Here is a 20,736-nt window from a genome sequence, read left to right on the forward strand (position 1 = left end):
AAACAAGTGTTTATCTCTACTTTTTCCTAAAGCCCCAGTAAAATAAAAGATAAAAGTACACAAATGCTTATCAAAGAGAAGAGGAAGCAGTAACCGTGGATGACAGAGATCACAATTTTTAAGGACAGAAAGCAGACAGGCAAACAGTTTGAGTTTCTCAGCTTTAAGTGTCTTTAGGGGATGGTCAGTGTTGCGGAACCCTGGAAAGGCTGAAAATGAGAGCAATCAGATAGAACCGCTGACCACCCCCCCTCCCCCCCACCACCAACCTGCTGGAAGACTGAAGATTTACCATTTGAAGAGGCTGAACCAGAAATGCTCTGAGGCAGGGACTAACAAGCACAGCTGAGTGAAACATTGTACTGAACAGGGAGAGATAAGTGATAGTCTGTACATTCAGTGGGGAGACCACCATCTTCCATCCCCACTTGTTGCCCAGAAATGCTGGCTTCCAGACTCCCTTTGCAGAAAGATCCAAAACCAAATGACAGAGAAAGAGAGAAGAGAGGGGAAGGGAAAAGAGAGGGGAAATAGGGGAGAGGAGAGAATGGTTGTGTATTCTGAAGGAAGGACCAAAAAATGTAGGGGAGAAGAATTCATCAAAGTAATAATTTAAGAATATATTCCAGAACTGAAGGACATGTGATCCTATATTGGAAGCATGTAGTATATGCTTAGCACAATGGATAAATGTACATACAGTACAAGTATAGTACAACATCATGAAATTTCAGAACACCAGAGATGAAGATCCTAAAATATTCCAGAAGGGGGTAAAAACAAACAAATGGTTGGGACTCACAATGGCTGATGTCTTCCCAGTGACACTGGAAGACGAAGATAATGAAACAATACCTTAGAAATTCTGAGGGAAATCATTTACAACCTAGAACTCTATAATCGACCTTACTAAGTGAGACTAAAGGTAGAATCAAGATGTTTCAGGGGCACCTGAATGGCTCAGTCAGTTAAGCTTTTACTCTTGATTCTGGCTCAGGTCACGATCTCACATTTGTGAGATGGAGCCCTACATCTGGTTCTGTGGTGACAGAGTGGAACCTACTGGGGATTCTCTCTCTCTCCCCCTCTCTCTGTCTCTCTGTCTCTCTCTCTCTGTCAAAATAATAAACTAAAAAAATGTTTCAGATATACAGTCTAAACAAACTGATCTCCATTGCACCTTTTCATAGAAGGCAGCTGGAAAATTTGGCTTCACTATAATTAGGGTGTAAACCAAAATCCATGATCAATATTTACATGGTCATAATAAAGTCAGCATCATAAATTAATTTGACAAAAAAAAACCTGTAATACATCTATACTTCGGGTATAAATCCCAAAATATTTATAGGTGAAATAATATAATGTCTGGGAATTACTTCAAATTATTCACTACAGGGGATTGTGAAGGAGCAGGAAAGTAGTAGATATAGATAAATTAAGTTTGACCGCAAATTAGTAATTGTTGAAGGTAGGCCATGGGCATGCTGGCATTCACTTTACCATTCTCACTACTTTCTGTGTGCAATTTTCCATAGTGAAAATATTATCCAAGATAATATTGGGAGGATGCAAAGGGAAAGGGGAAGGTGTTATGCAATGTGGAGGAAGAGGAGACAGATGCATGGAGAATGTGTATATAAAAGATAACGACATTATAACCTTCTATGGGAATCAACAGATATTGTCTATAACTTTAAAATTCAAGAAATAGCAATATAAGCATCTATTTTGCAACATGGAAGAAAATGTCTAAAGAAACAGTTAAAAATTTTAAAAGCTGCTTCTGGAAAGTAGGAGAAATTGTCTAGCAGACTGCTGTTTTTCACTACAAGTCTTGTTTTACTATTTGAATTTTAATGCTATGCCCATTATTACTTTGATAAAAAAAAAACCACAGAAATGAAAAATAGTGCTATAGAAGTTTGGGTTCTAGGTGCATTTTTTAAAATCTCTTTTAATGTAGTTCTTATATAGCTTTTTCAATAAGAAATATATAAAAAGCCTTGTAAACTTCAAAGTACTTTATAATTGTATGTTAACTAGCTGGCATTTAAATAAAAACTTTTAAAAAATAAAAAAAAAGAAACAAAAAAAAGCACTTTATAATTGTTGAGCTCATGAAGCCTTGCTGACTCCTAAAATAGGCCTGAGTGCACCCCCGATATGACTTCAGGGCTTTTAATAATTCACTGAGGTTCTATAAGCCTCCCTTCACCCCACTGCATAGACTTTGTGATATCTATGTAAACATAATACAAAAATAAATCTAATAATATTAACAACTAGAGTAAAAGTAGAGAATAAAAAACACCTCTCCTCGCTTATATATGGCTCGTGTCCCCTGAAGCCCTCTTAGAAATTAACTGTGCAAATCACTGAACAAGAAGAACACCCTTATTCCAATCACTGCCCCTTCCATGAGCTCTCAACCCAGAGTAAGGCATTTTTCTGAGCTCTCTCGCTTCAATGCCCTCTACAGTCACCCTTTGGGGAACCCTGACTCAGCACTTTCAGGATATGTTAATATAATTAGGTGAAGTTAATATTAAAAGATTATGCCTAATGTTGGAGACAGTGTTGGACATGGATACTCTCACACAGTGTTGATGTTGATGAGATTATAACTTGGCACAATTTTTTCTGGTAGGCAATTGAACAATAAAAACTGGAAGCTTTAAAAATGATTTTTTTTTCACTTCAGGAATTTCACTTTCAGGTACTTACCCAAAGGAAATAATCAGGGACTTGCACAAAGATTTATTTACAAGAATGTTTATCACAGCACTATTTAAAATAGAAGAAATATTGCAACAACCTAAATATCTAAATACAGGTAACTGGTACACTTCAGTTAATTAGGTCATGTGATCATTAAAGTTATTTGGTAAAAAATATTTAATGATATGGAAAAATACTCATCATACATTATATTAAGTGAAAACATTATAGAACAGAATACACTGATCCCATTTTTGTAAATATATGAGAATCTGTGAGCAAAGAAATGAGCTTCAAAGAAGATGTATAAAAAACTATTATCTGGGATTTAACATTTTCCAATAAATCTTATTTTTTAATATTTATACTTTGTTCAATGAACATATATCATTTTATAATGAAAAAAGCAATTTCCTTTTAAAGCTGATTAAGAAAAGATATACAAAGGCTACAAAAATACCAGTATTTTTAAAAATTATATATATGCTAATTATTTTAAATGAAGAAGGAGAAAGGAGGGGGAAAGAAAGATGGGGGTTAAGCACCAATGTTGATTTTGGAATACATAATTTGGCTGAAATAATAATTCTCCAAAGTAATAGAATACCGTTTCACCAGAAGTTTATCAATTTTTCTGGTCTTTCCAAAAACACTAAGTTATGACTCTGTTGGTTCTCTTTATTGTATGCTTGTTTCTATTTCATTAGTATTTTTTCCTATAATCATTTTCTTCTACTTTCTTTAGATTTCATTTATTATTCTTTTCTCCAACTTCTTGAGATTTTTCAGCCTTTCTTTTAAAATTTTATTTTTATGTATATCTTTTCAAACAATCTCAAGAGTCACACACTCTACCAACTGAGCCACCCAGGAATCTCTTTTTTTGTTCAATTTTTATTTATTTATTTTTTAATTTACATCCAAGTTAGTTAGCATATAGTACAACAATGATTTCAGGAGTAGATTCCTTAATGCCCTTTACCCATTTAGCCCATCCCCCCTCCCACAACCCCTCCCGTAACCCTCAGTTTGTTCTCCATATTTAAGAGTCTCTTATGTTTTTGTCCCCCTCCCTGTTTTTATATTATTTTTGTTTCTTTTCCCTTATGTTCACCTGTTTTGTATCTTAAAGTCCTCATATGAATGAAATCATATATTTGTCTTTCTCTGACTAATTTCACTTAGCATAATACCCTCTAGTTCCATCCACATAGTTGCAAATGGCAAGATTTCATTCTTTTTGAATGAAAAGTAATACTCCATTGTATATGTATACCACATCTTCTTTATCCATTCATCCATCAGTGGACATTGGGCTCTTTCCATACTTTGGCTATTGTTGATAGTGCTGCTATAAACATGGGGGTGCATGTGACCCTTTGAAGCAGCATACCTGTATCCCTTGGATAAATACCTAGTAGTGCAATTATTGGGTCATAGGGTAGTTCAATTTTTAATTTTTTGAGGAAACTCCATACTGTTTTCCAGAGCAGCTGCACCAGTTTGCATTCCCAACAGGCATCCCTTATTTTTATGTATATCTTTACGGTTATAAGTTTCTAATGCTTTAGCTGTAATATACAGTATTTTTATCATTCTGGTCAAAATGGTTTCGAAATTCTCTTATGATTTCTTCTTTGACCTATTAGAAAAATATTGATTTTTTCCAAAGTATTTGGGAATTTTCTAAGTAGATTTGTCATTAACTTCTAGTTGATTTCTCAGTGCTCTAAGGTGTACTCTAGATTTTTTTTTTTAATTAAGACTGCTTTATACCTGGAATATATTCATTTTCGGCAAATGTAAAATGTTCACTGGAAAGAAACATATATTTTGAAATTGTGTACACTGTTATAACATTCTATGTGTCAATTAGGATAGTTTGGTTAATTTGTTCAAACAGTCTACATTTCTGATTTTTTCTGTCCACTTATCTATCGATATCTGGAAAAGATTTGTTAAAATCTCTTGTAGGTTTATTTATTTCTTCTTGCACTTCTGTCAATTTTTGTTTTATGTATTTTGAAGCCATGTTACTAGGTAAATACACATTTAAAAGAAGTATATATTCCTGATGGATTGATCCTTTTATCATTAGCAAATGCCATTCTTATTCTTCTTGCCTTAAGATATTATAGCTATACTGGCTTCCTTTTGTTTGGTGTTTGAATGGTATTTTCTTTTCTAAACTTATATTTTCAATGTTTCTGAATCTTTATATTTAAGATATGTTTCTTGTAAACATCATATAGTTAGGTTTTGTTTGTTTTCCCAGTCTGATAATCTTTATGTTTTGAGGGAAGGCTTTAATATTTTATATTCAAAGGAATTACAGATATATTTATGTTTAAATCTTCCATTATTTGCTTCATATTTGTTCCTTTATCTCTTATTTTAGATTTATCAAGAATTTTTATTATTCTATTTCTCCCTTTGTTTCCTTGTTAGTTATGTATTCCTTAACTATTCTTCTAGCTAATACTCTAGGGATTACAACATGTATTCTTGATGTATTAAAGTCTACCCTAAATTAGTTTTTTTACTACTTTCTAGATCATACAAGAACTTCAGAACGATTTTTCTCTATTTAGTCCCCTCCTAAAGCAAGTACAATGTTTGCTGCATATTTTAACTATATATTTTTTAAATTATTATTTTATTATTTTTGAATAGTCAATAATCATTTAGATTTACTCACATATCTACCCTTTGTGTTGCTCTTCATTCTTTCCTTTATCTCTGAGCTTCTCTGTGAGATAACTTTGCTACAGCCTAAGAACACCTTTTAGAATTTAATTTAATGTAAACCTGCTGACAATAAATTGTCTCAGTTTTTGTTTGTCTGTAAGTGTCTTTTTTTCTTTTATGTTTGAAGGACATTTTTGCTAGGTATAGAATTCTATATTGACAATTGTTTTCTTTCACAGCTTTGAAAATATCTTTCCATTGCTTCCTGGCTTTCATTGTTTCTATTGAAAAATCATCTTAGTAACTTGTTTCTCCTTTCAAAGTTAGATGTCTTTATTCTCTGGCTTGTTTTATGATCTTCTATTTTCTTGGTTCTCAATATTTATACTAACATTTCTTCTTGTCCTTTATTCAGTGTAGGGTTTCCAGGTGATTATTTGATATCTCTCATTAGTTAGTCTTCAAATGTTGCTTTCCCATTCCATCTCCCTTCTCTTTCTGGTACACCAATTATATTAATACTGAATATTTTCACTAGATCTCATTGTCTCTTACACTGTATTCTGTAGTTTCCTTTCTTTATGCCTTTCTGTGCTTGAGAGTGAATATTTTCTCCTGCTATATCTTTCAGTTCACGATTTCACTTCAACTGTATCAAATCTACTGTTAAAGCCATTCACTAAGTTCTTAACTTCAGATGTTGTATTTTCTTAATTATATAATTTTATTTGTTGTTTTCTTGTTATCTGCTGCAGTTATCTGCTGTAATTTTCAGCCTTACCTTTTATTTATTTTTGAAAATTATTTATTTATTGTTTAAATAATCTCTACACCAATGTGGGGCTCAAACTCATGACCCCAAGATCAAGAATCACATGCTCTCCCAACTGAGCCAGTCAGGCACCCCTCAGCCTTACCTTTTAATTCCTGGAACATATTAATCATAGTTGTTATGAAGACTGTCTGATAGTCTGATGATTTTATTATCTGAGACCCTAGTGGGTCTTCTTCTATCATCTTCTTTTACATTATTTTTTAGTTTCATTTTGTCTTGGTATATGACTGGCTATTTCTCCTTGAGTACAGAACATTTTATATTAAAAAGTGATAGAGATCACTGAAAGCTCTGGATGATGCTATCTTCTAGAGAAGAATAATTTTACTTCTGGTAGGCAGATAGTCTAAAGGCATCAGTAATTCCAAACCATTATAATCCAACTAAAGATTTCTATTATTTCCTACTCACTCTTACTCCAAGGGTGCAGCCTTTCAAGTTCTCAAATTAAAGTCTGGGATATTTACCATCATCATTCCCAGTTTGATCCTCCAGCAGCCCCATGATTGTATTAAAATCTGTGCCAGGTTTCTTAGCTTCTTAAGCACCACTTTTGGACACCTCCCCTCCTAGATCTTGGTCCTATAATTTCTTACTATCTTAATAGCCCTTGTATGCCTTTAAATAGAAGGTTTTTCATATTTGTCCATATTTTCTAGTTGTTTTTAGTTTTTCCCCTAAATAATTTTATTTTTTTCAATATATGAAATTTATTGTCAAATTGGTTTCCATACAACACCCAGTGCTCATCCCAAAAGGTGCTCTCCTCAATACCCATCACCCACCCTCTCCTCCCTCCCACCCCCCCATCAACCCTCAGTTTGTTCTCAGTTTTTAAGAGTCTCTTATGCTTGGCTCTCTCCCATTCTAACCTCTTTTTTTTTTCCCTTCCCCTCCCCCATGGGTTTCTGTTAAGTTTGTCAGGATCCACATAAGAGTGAAAACATATGGTATCTGTCTTTCTCTGTATGTTTTGGTTTGAGATAAGAGAAGCTACAATTGCAAAAAGGAAATTCCCCTAACAAGTTTTTTTTAATGTTTTGTCATGTCTTTTTCTTTTAATATTTATTTATTTTGAGAGAGAGAGAGAGAGCGCGCATGCTTGTGCGAGCGGGGGAGAGCCAGAGAGAGAGGGAGAGAGAGAATCCCAAGCAGGCTCCACTCTATTAATGTCTAGCTTGACACAGGGCTCAGTCTCACAAACTGTGAGATCATGACCTCAACTAAAATCAAGAGTCAGATGCTTAACTGACTGAGCCACCCAGGCACCCCTCTAAGAAGTGTTTTAAATGAAATCCCAAATAAATGTTTTTGGTCCCCCCCCCCCCACGACCCACTTCAATTTAGGTCTGGACCATGCTCAGTTAAAATAAAAGTAAAAAGAATAGTTTCTGTACTCTAGAGGTAATAAGTCAAATATCAACTTCCATGAAAGTAGGATTTCTTCCAGAAAAACAAAAAGAATATACTAGCCCATCACCCAACATTCTATTTATCACTCTGACATGTGATCTTTCCAAAAGTCATTTTCTCTCTTAAAAGAAAAAAGAAAGTTTAAATATCCTTTTTTTCCCTCATAGTAATAGTTTAGGTCATTGCAAAATCTGAGAACTGTAGATGACTTTAAAGGTCATCACTATAGTTTTGCAAATTCGGAAACTGAGGCTCAGAGAAATTAAATAATTTTCTCATGGCCACACAAGTTCCTAGAAGAGCTAGGAAGCTAATCCAGCTTACACTGCGGGCATCTGCATGGGATATATAAAATGAAAACACAACTTCAAGAAAAAAAGGGCACTTGCTGGGTGTTGAATGGAAACCAATTTGACAATAAATTATACTTAAAATAAAAAAAAGAAAAAATATTGTATTAAATAATAAATAAAATGGAAAACAGCCAATCACAATCTCTGGCCCTAATACAGATCTTTACAAACCAAGGGAAAACAGAAACAATTAAAAATTTCAACATGATTGAATAGCTATGGTTATTAAGAAACAATGTGGTAGAAGTGTGTTATTTAAGTTATATTTTTTAAAGAGTCACTACCACTTACACATACACATTAAATACTTACTGATGAAGTGATATGATCAGGATTTACTTCAAATCACTACAAGATGTGAGAAAGTAGGTGAATGTACAGATTAAATAAATTGGCCATGAACTGCTAGATGGTGATTATACACGGATGTTCATTAAGGTATTCTTTCATATTTGTTTGAACTTTTCCATAATAAAAAGTACAAATAGGGGCGCCTGGGTGGCGCAGTCGGTTAAGCGCCCGACTTCAGCCAGGTCACGATCTCGCGGTCCGTGAGTTCGAGCCCCGCGTCAGGCTCTGGGCTGATGGCTCGGAGCCTGGAGCCTGTTTCCGATTCTGTGTCTCCCTCTCTCTCTGCCCCTCCCCCGTTCATGCTCTGTCTCTCTCTGTCCCAAAAATAAATAAACGTTGAAAAAAAAATTTAAAAAAAAAGTACAAATAAAATGAAAAAGGAAGTGAAAAGTTCATCTCAGTTATTTTTTTTTTCTAATCAAAAAATTAGATGCAAAATGAATGAATTAAAGGGGGGTCAAATCCATTTATAACAATACAATTGAACAAACATCTCTATATAAGAATCTCAGCCAAAGGTACAAATGCTTTAAATAATAACTTCTGTCAACTAGGTAAGCTAAGCAAGAAGCAAGAGAATGCATCACTTAGAGTAATTCAGCCTCCTTTTTAATATTTCATCACACAGATACTAATAATAATGTTCCCAGAATCTTTTTATTTAATTTTAGCCTTATTGAGATGTAATTAGCACACAAAAATTGTAAGATATTTTAAGTGTACATCATGGTGACTTGGTATGCATTATGAAAGGACTCCTCCTCTCTAGTTAATTAGTACATGCATCACCTCATATATATATATATATATATATATATATATATATATATATATATATTGGTGAGGGTATTTCAGTTTTAATCTAAGTAAATTTCAATTACTCAATACAATGTTATCAACATAATCTTTTTTAAAAGCTAAAAGATTATTTATGCTAATGAACCATTCAGTGCTTAGTATATTCTTAATATTCTATAACCCAGACTCTTCCCCACTAACAGAGCATCACACTATGGAATGTTGGCTATATTGGTAGTTTCTCAAAATCCAAGTAAGACTTATAAGAGAGAAACATATAAATTTGTGGAAGTAGGAGTTGGAAGGATAAAAAGAAGTACAAAGACAAAATCAATTAATTTCAGGTCTCCTGAAACTTTCTTTTTTTATACCTAAATATATACAAAAAGTTGCAACTTGTGGGGAGGGGGATCCCAAATATAAAATAGGAGAAAAACTTCAGAAAATAATTTTATCATATACCCCATAAAATTTTCTCTGTCTAATCAATAGTCTGCTAAGAGTTCATTTCTGGTTATGCCCTAAGTCCTTTCTTTATTCCTCTGTATACTTGCTATCCACCCCAAGGCCCTGTTTTTCAGCTTTTGGGTCCAATACCTGCCTAGCTCCCTTCCTATCTCAGGGAACCCCCCCGTCTTCAGTGACTGTTTGCAGAAGGCAGCATATTATTTTGGCAGCTGAGGTGGAAGGAATGACTTACCTCCAAAGAACACTTTATCACTTTCCCAATGTAGGCAAATTCACCCAAGTTGTGAACTCTCAGTGAGCTAGACCAGTCTAACGTAACTATAGAGATAGGCAAACCTGCCTGTGAGCACATGCACAAGTGTGAACACACAAGGTAGTTGTTTATAAATCCCAGGAAAAGAGAGATTCTCAGTCAGTGTTCGGTTGCTTAAGATTAAGGAAGATCAGGCTTTATTTTTTTTAATTATTAATACAGTTCAATGGCAACTTAAACATTATCAACTAATATTTATCAAGTGTAACTCTGATAAGAGGCAAGCACTGTGCTAAGTCCATGGTCCCATGTATCTTTTGCATATTCATTTGCTTGTGCACACATTTACCTCATTTAATTCTCAGGATAACCACAAGAAATAGGCACTAAAAATATTCCCCCCTTCGTATAACAAGAGAAACTGAGGCTTAGAGAAATTAAGTCACTTGTTCAGAAACACAAAGTGGTACATGACAAGAAGTTGTTACATAATAGTTGTGATCTTTTTATCAAGGCTGAAAAACCAATCTGATTATGAAAACGGGCAACAAGAGCACACAACTAAAAGAAATTGCATAACCTTTTGGGTATATTCCTCTATACACAACCTGGATGAGTGTGTGGGCTTATCTGTAATACTGCTGATCCCTGGGTTACTTGTCCCTAATCTTCTGACCATTTCCTCACCAGATATTGGCAAAGGGCCCTCCAGAAACAAAACAACTCAGTTCTTGGCCTTGGAGCATAACTGCTCTCTATGGACATCCTTACTTTTCACATTTGCACAAAATAAAAATCAGGTTTTTATTATCACTATTGTGATAATAAAATAATAATCACTAATCTGAATTATTAGATGCAATGATCACTATTGCTACTCAAAATGAGAGCAGCTGCAGAGATAAGTGACAAGCTGTTTGACACCAGAGCCTCCAGTGAAACTGGAAATGAGGCTCTCGACAGGCAAAAGACTGGAAGCAGAATTGCCCCTTACCCTAAAAACCAGCTACAGAAGGAAGGTAAGTGCCTGATCAGGGAGTCCAGAATTGGAATCTCCCACCTTAGATTAAACCAGTGCACACTAAGTGCACACAGCCACAAGATAATAACCAAACTTGTTGTCCATTTACTAGTACCAAAAAATACTATTTACCCAGCCTTCCCTATGTGGCACTACACTAAGCATTTATAAAATTACCTATATTAATTCTTAAAACAATCTGGTGAGAGCTTCATGTTATTGTCACCATTTCACTGATAAGACTTTGGAAGCAGAGAACCTTAGTAATGTGCCCAAGATGAAATGGAAACCAGATTAGAACCCAGTTCAATCTAACTTCATAGCACACGCTATCAAGCACCACTCACACTGCCACACACACACACACACCTCACATCCAGATGCTAGAGTTCTTCCTTCCTTCAGAGAGTGAGTGAAGAGACACCTGCTCATGCCAAAATGATACACACCAGATGTGGGGCATTTTCCCTTGGGCTTAATCCAGCCTCCCCAGAGAGGGCTTGTAGTTTCCCTTGTTAGTCATCCCCATTTCTAAGAAAGGATAAGGCAGTCACTCATAAATGAATAATCCTAAGTAGATGAGAATGTCATCTCCTTGGAATAAAAGCAGAATTAACATAATTGACATGTTAATTGCAATAATATATATAGATACAGATTTTTTTTTTTATTTTTGAGAGAAAGAGACAGCATGAGAAGGGGAGGGGCAGAGGGAGAAGGAGACACAGAATCTGAAACAGGATCCAGGCTCCGAGCTGTCAGCACAGAGCCCGACATGAGGCTCGAATCCACAAGCCATGAGATCATGACCTGAGCTGAAGTCTGACTCTTAATCGACTGAGCCACCCAGGCACCCATTTTTATATTATAGATATATCTATAATCTTCAACAAGAAAAGCTATACAATCAAACATTTCCTCTTCCATTCTTTATGCTTGAGAACACACACACACACACACACACACACACACACACATATGCATACAGAAATACACAGATACACACATATAATTAAAGAAGTTATTTTACTTAGTATTTAATAAGAATTACTAGTCCAAATAATTCTCTAGAACCAACAGAGCCTATAAAGGGCCTTTGGGCATTTTACTGTGGCCCCTTAAAGGGGGTAGCACTAGACTCTGTCATAGGCTTCACATATATTCTTTAGCTGAGAACAAAAATTGAACCAAAGGACTATAAAAGCCATTTAAGTAATAGTCTGGCCCAGAAAACCCATTGCCAAGCGGATGACATGAGAGGCTTCTCAGGATTGAGAAATGACATTAAGTCTAGATCCTTAGCTTTTCTTGCTGGGAAAGGAATTTTTCTTCCAGATGGTGCAGTGCCAGCGACCTCAGGCCTGTGCGTGCTGGTGTCCACTCCTCCTGTGAAGGCATTCTACCGGTTATAAGCTTCTCGTGAGGTATCATTCACTCCCAGTATCCCAGCACCTACCATGGCTCTGACACACAGTAAATATAAAAAAAAAAAAAAAAAAAAAAAAAACAGTTCTCAAATGAAGAATTAAACAAATGGGGTGAATGTTGTGTCCTCCCAAAATTCATATGTTGAAACCTAATCCCCAGTGTGATGGCATTTGGAAGTAGGGGTATTTGGGGGTGACTAGGTCATGAGGGTGGATCACTCAAGAGTGGGGTTAGTGCCCTCATGCAAGAGGCCCCAGAGAGCAGCCAGGCTCCTTCTACCATGGTGAGGTTATAATGAGAAGATGTTCATCTGGGAACTGGAAAGCAAGTCTCACCAGACACAGAATCTACCGGGCCCTTGATCTTGGACTTCCCAGCCTCTAGAACTATGAGATATACATATCTGTTGTTGATAAGCCATGTAGCCTACGGTATTCTGTTATAGCTGCTCCGATGGATTGAGACAGAAGCCCACATTTGGAAGACCTGTTTTGTGACATCATCCCCCTTGCCCCCGCCCCTTCAACATAGAAGGAAGTCCTGTGGGATTCTCACCATGGTACACAAACAGGGGAAAGACTTCAATGTGGTACATCAAGACTTGGGTCGCCCTAAACTACTGCTTCAGCTCAAACGTTTGCCATTCATTAGCTGTGTGGCCTTCAACAAGTCACATAGTGTCTTTGAGCCACTTCCTCATCCAAGAATGGAGAAATTAGGCTGGGTGCCAACTAAAGTTGCTTCCAACTCTAAATGCTATAATCCTACTTCCCATAAGTCTCTCTTGGGTTCCTCCAGTTCTTAGTTTAAAAAACATACAGTCGTTGATCCTCATTACTTGTGGATTCCACATTTGTTAATTTACCAAAAGGCTAGAATTTATTTGTAACCTCCAAATCAATAGTTACAGCACCTTTGTGGTCCTTCAAAGACATGCAGAGATTGGCAAAAAATTTGAGCCACATGAAATGCACATTCCCAGCTAAAGTCAAAGGTGACTCTCTACCATCCTGTTCTAGCTCCCATACTGTAAACAAGTTCCCTTTTTTGCAGTCTCTTTAGTGTTGGGTGTTTTCTTTTTCATATTTTTGTGTTTTTCTGGTGGTGGTGATTTTGCTATTTAAGATAGACCCCAAGAGTAGTGCTGAAGTGCTATCTAGTATTCCTAATCTCAAGAAGGTTGTGATACGCTTTACCAGGAAAATACATATGTTCCACGAGCCTTGTTAAGGCATGAGTTATAGTGCTGTTGGCCATGAGTTCAATGCTAATGAATCAATAATATATACTAACTAAAATGTCTTTAAATAGAAATACACATAAACCAAGGTCATATATTGATCAGTTAATAAAAATGTGATCAGAGGCTCACAGGAGCACTAACTTATATTTCCTCTAGGAGCCATTGTTCAATATTTGCTAATTCAGTGTTCATGATGGCTTTATAGAATATAACTATTGCAAATAATGAGAATTGACCATATATCCTTAGCCCAGGTTCCATATGAATTTGTGTAGAAATATAAATGGCATCCTCTAGAGTTGCGCAGTACACAACCTGCCCAACCCTATGGACATGCCCTTGAGATGTGATCTGGACACAACTGAGAAAACAGAAATAGAAACTTCTATCCTTAACATACCCAAAATAAAAAAAAACTCTTCTAGAACCTTTAGTCTGTGTTTGTGATGAAATTACTGCACATGACTTGGGTTCCTGACATGAGTATATCCATCTGGGACCCTGGTATCTCGTGGAGTGCCTTTCCCCATTCCTCTGATGCAGAATTTTGCAAGAAACAGCCCAAATGTTTCTAAGCTTCCTCCTCAGAACAGGTTGTAACCGTCATTAATAATTACAGAAGGTGCCCTCATGAGAAAGTTCTCCACAAATCCACTGTAGAAACACAGGGCAGTAGCAATAAATAATTCATGCATGTACCTGAGACTCCTACTAAGAAGATATACTGAGAGATTTTTTAAAAGAAGGAATACAAGAGCAGGAAAAAGGGAAAATGAAAAGAGAGAAAAACAGAAAGAAATGGAAAGAGGCAAAAATAAAAGAGAAAAATTGAGTATAATAGCAAGAGTTTTAGAAATAAATGCCACTTGAGAAAGGCAAAAGCAAAGAGGATCAAAATTTGTTTCCATTTGCAAGTGAAGGGAGGAACTTTTCATTTTTGTTTTTCTTTTGTAATATGGTTTGTTACTGTATGTCTCAAACATATAGTCAGCTCACTCACATCACTTATGGTATAACAATTTTATGCATTTAAATACTGCCAGCATGCAACTGTCCTTTGAGGCTATCAAAATTAAATAAAAAGAAGCATTTTCCTTAAACTCTGACCTCAGACATGAGTGCTCAAATTCCACCCCATACCACTTATGTAAATGGCTTTCAGTAAGTGGCTTAACTTTTCAACTTCAGATTCTTTATTTATAAAGTAGGGATAATAACAGCACCTACCACAGACAATGGTTTTGAAAATTAAATAAAATAATGCATGTAAGACACCTACTACCATATTGAGAATATGAAAACTCATTTATTTAATATGATATTACAATTGATAAGTCACAAACAGATCTAGGTCACAGGGGGCTCTGAATCGGTAGGTAGGAGCAGAGCATTGAATGAAGCTCACAGAAACACCTTTAGAGTTTTCTGTCACGAAGGAGCAATTCTGGCAGGGGAAAAACAAGAGAGCAGCAACTTTCTTTGAGTTTCTCGGGCTTTCCACTTTTCTTTTCTCATTGCCAAGTAATGGATCAATGACTTCTGAGAAACCAAAACTAATCCTACAAGTAAAAATGATGTGATTACAGGCCCAGCACTTGGAAGCCACAGTGATATCCTGTCGACATGAGAAGGGACAAATGATGGGAAAATAAACTTCATCTGTTGATGAAGGAAACAGATGAAGGAAAAAGTCTCTAGGGCCCAAGTTTCTACCATTAGTAGCTAAGAAGAAGAGAAATAAAGAAACCCGAGACTCAAAGAAAGGGCGATACTCCTAATGCATCCAGCAGCTCTTAAGTACTCTATCACAATACATGCCTACCATAAAGTAAAAATAGTACTGTTAGTTATGTTCTAAAGGAACTTGTCAAATGGCTCTCATTGCATGAATACCTATAATGGAAACTTGACTGAAATAACTACTTCTGAGGAAAGGAATCATAAAATACACCATTAAAAAAGAAAGAAAGAAATCTAAAGAGTGGCACCAGCATGTCAGAGAACACCATGCCCTCCCAGAGGCACAGTTCAGGAATTCTCCAGGTCAGATATTGAAAATGCATGTGCAGGATGAACAAGACTAAAAAAAAGAAAGGAAACCAACATAAAGCTAAAGACATACTGTGTTTCTGTTGTCATCATTGATCAAGTAAGTCATTTAATTCTTCTCTTTCTTTCTCCATTTAGAACATAATAGAACCATGGGCTTTGAAAAGATCTTTTGGGTCATGTAATCCAAACTTCTAACATGACTGTGAATCCTCAGTCTATACCTATGGCTTCAGTAAAGGTGAGAGGGTTAAGATAGATAGAAGGGTAGTCTACAACACATAAAAATTGGTGTGAGAATTCCCAGTTCCACATCCTCCCCCTATCTTGGGACTTAACAGAAACTTGGTCATCTGACACCTTCTCTGCTCTCAGTCTATCAGCCTACCAACTTTCCAACCCCACTGTGGATCCCATGGAATGTTACTTCAGTGATATTTCTGCCAATATTCTTGTCATCTTCATCCATGTATCTTGTCACATGGCTCCCCACAGGCCACTAACCCTGGGTCAGACCCAGAATCTGAGGTCTCAGGACTGCTGTACACAATTAGGCAAACATTGAATACTCTTACAAGGGCCTCCACTTCATGTTTGTGATTTCACCTCACAGGTGGACCTTTGACCAGATCACTTATCCTTTTATTTGTTCTTGGTTTGCTCCTTCTGTCTAAGTCCAACCCACATGCTGGAACAGTGAGGGCTGCCTGTTCAAAGGTAGGAAAGAAGAAGAGATGGTTTTGAGGGCTGGGTCCTGCCATGGATTTCTTACCCAGAAATCCATTTGCAAAATTGCTGAGCTATGGAAAGACAAGAGCCATAGTTAGGAGGTAGAGCTGAAGTTAAAGACACAGAGCAACTGATTACATGTCCAGCTGGAGGGGTGTAGGTTGATTTGCGAATGGAGTAAGGGCTGAGAAGTCAGAAATGGAGGAGGCAGAGAGAACAAAGTGAGGTATCAGGCCAGCAGACAGTTCCAAATCTGGATTTGTAAACACGTAAGCATCTGGCAGAACTATTCCTTCTTCGCAGTTCCCCAGCATCTGCCTTGGGTGAGCCAAACCAGAAACTCTCCCAACCCACTCAGTGGCTCTGCCCAACTTCAACTACTCTCTCCACAAACCCTTCGTCATCATGTGCAAACCATCCTAATCCCGTCAAACCACTCTCCCATCTTCCCCAGACAAACTTAGTGCCTGACCCTACTGCCATTTGTTCTTCTTTTCAGTTTTTTACTGGAAGAAACATTCCTTCCTCTGTCCCAGGCAACTCTCTCTTCATCTCTTCTCTACCTATCCCTTTCTGTCTCCTGAATTACTGAAATTAATCTAAAATTGTTCTCTCCTGCACCTCCAGACACTCCTATTCCTCTCATGGTCTCCTTACCTTAGTCCAAAAAGGAGCTTACGGTTCTTCAATATTTAAACTGAGATGGTCATTCGTGCATTCAACCCACAAACTTTAGCCATGTGCCTACTCAGAGTTCTGCATGGCTGCACTAAAAGTTCTGAATACCAAATTCAGAACAGTGGCTGTGCATTGCTTATATTGCCAGAGATACTTCGTTTTGTTTTGTTTTGTTTTAAGGAAGACCTGATTTCTTGTATAAACACTAAATGCATATCAAATGAAATAGCAATGGGGTCGTTTTCCCAGCCAAACCTGAAGTAAAAGTACATTAGCCACTGGCTGCCTCTTCTGATTCCCTATCTCCTCTTCAGGGGAGCCCTGATCTGTGCAAGGATGCCTAATGGTAACCGAACTGGTGAAAAACCACCAAGAAATACAAGCCAGCACTGACAGGGCACCAGCCTTCCAGACCCAAACCATACACAGTAAGAGAAAACAGAGGGATTTCACAGGCTAGATTTGGGGCCACAGTGAAATAACACAGAGCTTTAATAGCCTGGTTAGTGAGTTCATTTAATAAAACAAACTATCCCCATGGAGACAGTCCCAGGTACCTATTTATTAGCAACTACTTAAATCCACACTGAAATTATTACATCATTCTTGATTTAAAACTTTAGTTAAGGATGGCAAAATAATTGGAGATCTCCCATTCTTGTAGGATACATGCCTGAATAAGTAATCAATACTTTTTTCTTCTCAATCAAATCTGTGCTACTAGTCACTACCTGGCATTATGCTCAAATGCTCCAAAGTTCCTTGCACGGCAGATTTCAGGCCTGGGAAGCAGCTCGGCAGTGAACACGCCTTTCTAATGCTAACATACCATCTTCTCAGAGTGGTATAAACTGCAGTTTCAGGAATGTTGAGCAGCCTGTGCTTCTGCTGATGCTGCTTTTATTACGAAGACTTAGCACACACATTTTTAACGCAATATTCATTCCTCTCACCAGTTTACATACTTCCTCTAGCATCATAAAGACACAAATGTGTTCCTCACTTTGTATCAAAAGAAATAATACAATAACACTATGGTATGGGCAGGAATGGTGAGGGGAAAAGGAACAGAGAAAAATAGTCTGGATGGGGTGGGGAATCCTCAAGAAAAGCTGAGCTGAGACAAAAAGTCTAAAATAGCTGGGCCGGGTTTGATCAAAGAGATCTAGTTGAGAAGTTTTCTATAAATTTAAACCTCCGTATCAAATCCTATGTGATTATATATCAATATCAGAATTCTAATGCTGGAAAAAATTAATCCTCCGAAAAAACATTTTCACCCAAGGCACAATGAAAGCACATGAGAATGCAGCAAATCTTCAAAAATGTGCATATCTTAAGGGGAAAAAAATCATCTTTAGTTCATGTGTTAATACCTGAAAGAAATCAGAAAATAGCAGATCCAACAGTTTGGTACTACAGCTTCAATGGCCAGTGGGAATAATGGCTATTAACACTAAAACCTCTATCAAACTCTCTCCCAAAGCTATAAGCCACCTGAGGATGGGGCCGTGTCTTTCCCCATATCCTCAGTAGTGCCTGGACCCATGGTAGACACTCAATAATTGTCTATGAATAACTGAATATTAAGTTGAAGAGGCTTTTGGGGTTGTTTGCAACTTTGACAGTTTCAACTTTTGGAGACAGAAGGATGAGAAATAAAGCTAAGGTCTGAATGAAAACGATCCTGGAGACAATGAAGCCCAAAAGCATAGAAGTACTGCTCTAGCTGGACCAGATTAATACCATTGTTGCTACTGATAAGCATATGGCACTGAGTTTGTAATCAGTGCTACTGAAGCTATTAGACACACAAAAATCCTGTTTTTCAGGAGAGTTCCTATATTCCTACAATCTGCCCTATATGTATACCTGAACCTTAATGTAATGATTCCAGTTCAGAATTTATTAAGCATCTTGTATGTGCCAAACACTATGCTAACTACTGGGTACATAATGGGGGGAAAAATGGTCACTGTCAATATGAAACCTAAAAGTCCGAAGCGGTGACAGAAATACAAACAAAACAAACAACAAAACAAAAATATGGCAGTATATGCAGCAACAGAGTGTGTACAAGGGAGAGAAGTAAAGCAAGGAGTGAGTAATGCTGTCTTCAGGGGTCAGGGAAAGCATCCTAAAGAGAACAACCTGGCCAGAGCTTTGCTTGAGACATCCATTGGAGTTGCCAGTCACACAAGGTATGGAAGAACAAGCCAGAAATCCAGTAAAGGACCACCATGGGCAGGCACACCAGAGTAAGAAGCAGCTTCATTTGGCGGGGTGGGGGGAACAATAAGTAGGTCCCAAACTCGAAAGTGAGAGATAAAAAAAGAGTGGTATGGGAAGAGCTGAGAGTTGGGAAGAAACTAAATTAGGACAGGGCCTTTGCGATCAAGCTAAGGAATTTGGACTGCATCCTAAGATCAATGAGGGACCACTGAGGGTTTCAGATGGGTGGAAGTGAGGGGGTCAATTTTAGAAAGATGACACTGGCTTGAAAACATCTACAATTATCCATGTTACTGACCTTCTCTAGACTCTGGGAGTATTTATTACATCACTCACGTTGCCAGAGACATCTTTGCACTGTTACTCTTATTTGGGGTATAACTTGACATACCAGGAAGCCATGGACCATTTCTCAGATTATTTCTTTACTTCCCATGGATTTACCACAACACTCTCTATTCAGTACCTGCATCCAAGACATCTCTCCTCCCCTCCAGACCCTAAAATGGAATTGCCTCATCAACAATCTTCCCTTGGCTTTTCACAGATATCTCAGAGTGAGTTTGTTCAAAACTTACTTCATCATCCAGGAAACCATCAAAACCCTAGAGGAGAAAGCACGAAAAGACCTCTCTGACCTCAGCCGCAGCAATTTCTTACTTGACACATCCCCAAAGGCAAGGGAATTAAAAGCAAAAATGAACTATTGGGACCTTATGAAGACAAAAAGCTTCTGCACAGCAAAGGAAACAATCAACAAAACTAAAAGGCAACCAATGGAATGGGAAAAGATATTTGCAAATGATATATCAGACAAAGGGCTAGTATCCAAAATCTATAAAGAGCTCACCAAACTCCACACCCAAAAAACAAATAATCCAGTGAAGAAATGGGCAGAAAACATGAATAGACACTTCTCTAAAGAAGACATCCGGATGGCCAACAGGCACATGAAAAGATGCTCAACGTCGCTCCTCATCAGGGAAATACAAATCAAAACCACACTCAGGTATCACCTCACGCCAGTCAGAGTGGCCAAAATGAACAAATCAGGAGACTATAGATGCTGGAGAGGATGTGGAGAAACGGGAACCCTCTTGCACTGTTGGTGGGAATGCAAACTGGTACAGCCTGTCTGGAAAACAGTGTGTAGGTTCCTCAAAAAATTAAAAATAGACCTACCCTATGACCCAGCAGTAGCACTGCTAGGAATTTACCCAAGGGATACAGGAGTACTGATGCATAGGGGCACTTGTACCCCAATGTTTATAGCAGCACTCTCAACAATTGCCAAATTGTGGAAAGAGCCTAATGTCCATCAACTGATGAATGGATAAAGAAATTGTGGTTTATATACACAATGGAGTACTACGTGGCAATGAGAAAGAATGAAATATGGCCCTTTGTAGCAACGTGGATGGAACTGGAGAGTGTGATGCTAAGTGAAATAAGCCATACAGAGAAAGACAGACACCA

General features: G+C 37.3%; 1 protein-coding gene across 1 annotated transcript in view; it reads right to left on the reverse strand.

Annotated features, from left to right (window-relative positions):
- Positions 1-20,736, reverse strand: part of FRAS1 (Fraser extracellular matrix complex subunit 1) — a 428,246-nt gene that overhangs the window by 355,818 nt on the left and 51,692 nt on the right. The gene's annotated exons all lie outside the window — the stretch shown is intronic.

Source organism: Prionailurus bengalensis, chromosome B1 (genome assembly GCF_016509475.1).
Source record: "Prionailurus bengalensis isolate Pbe53 chromosome B1, Fcat_Pben_1.1_paternal_pri, whole genome shotgun sequence".
NCBI lineage: Eukaryota > Metazoa > Chordata > Mammalia > Carnivora > Felidae > Prionailurus > Prionailurus bengalensis.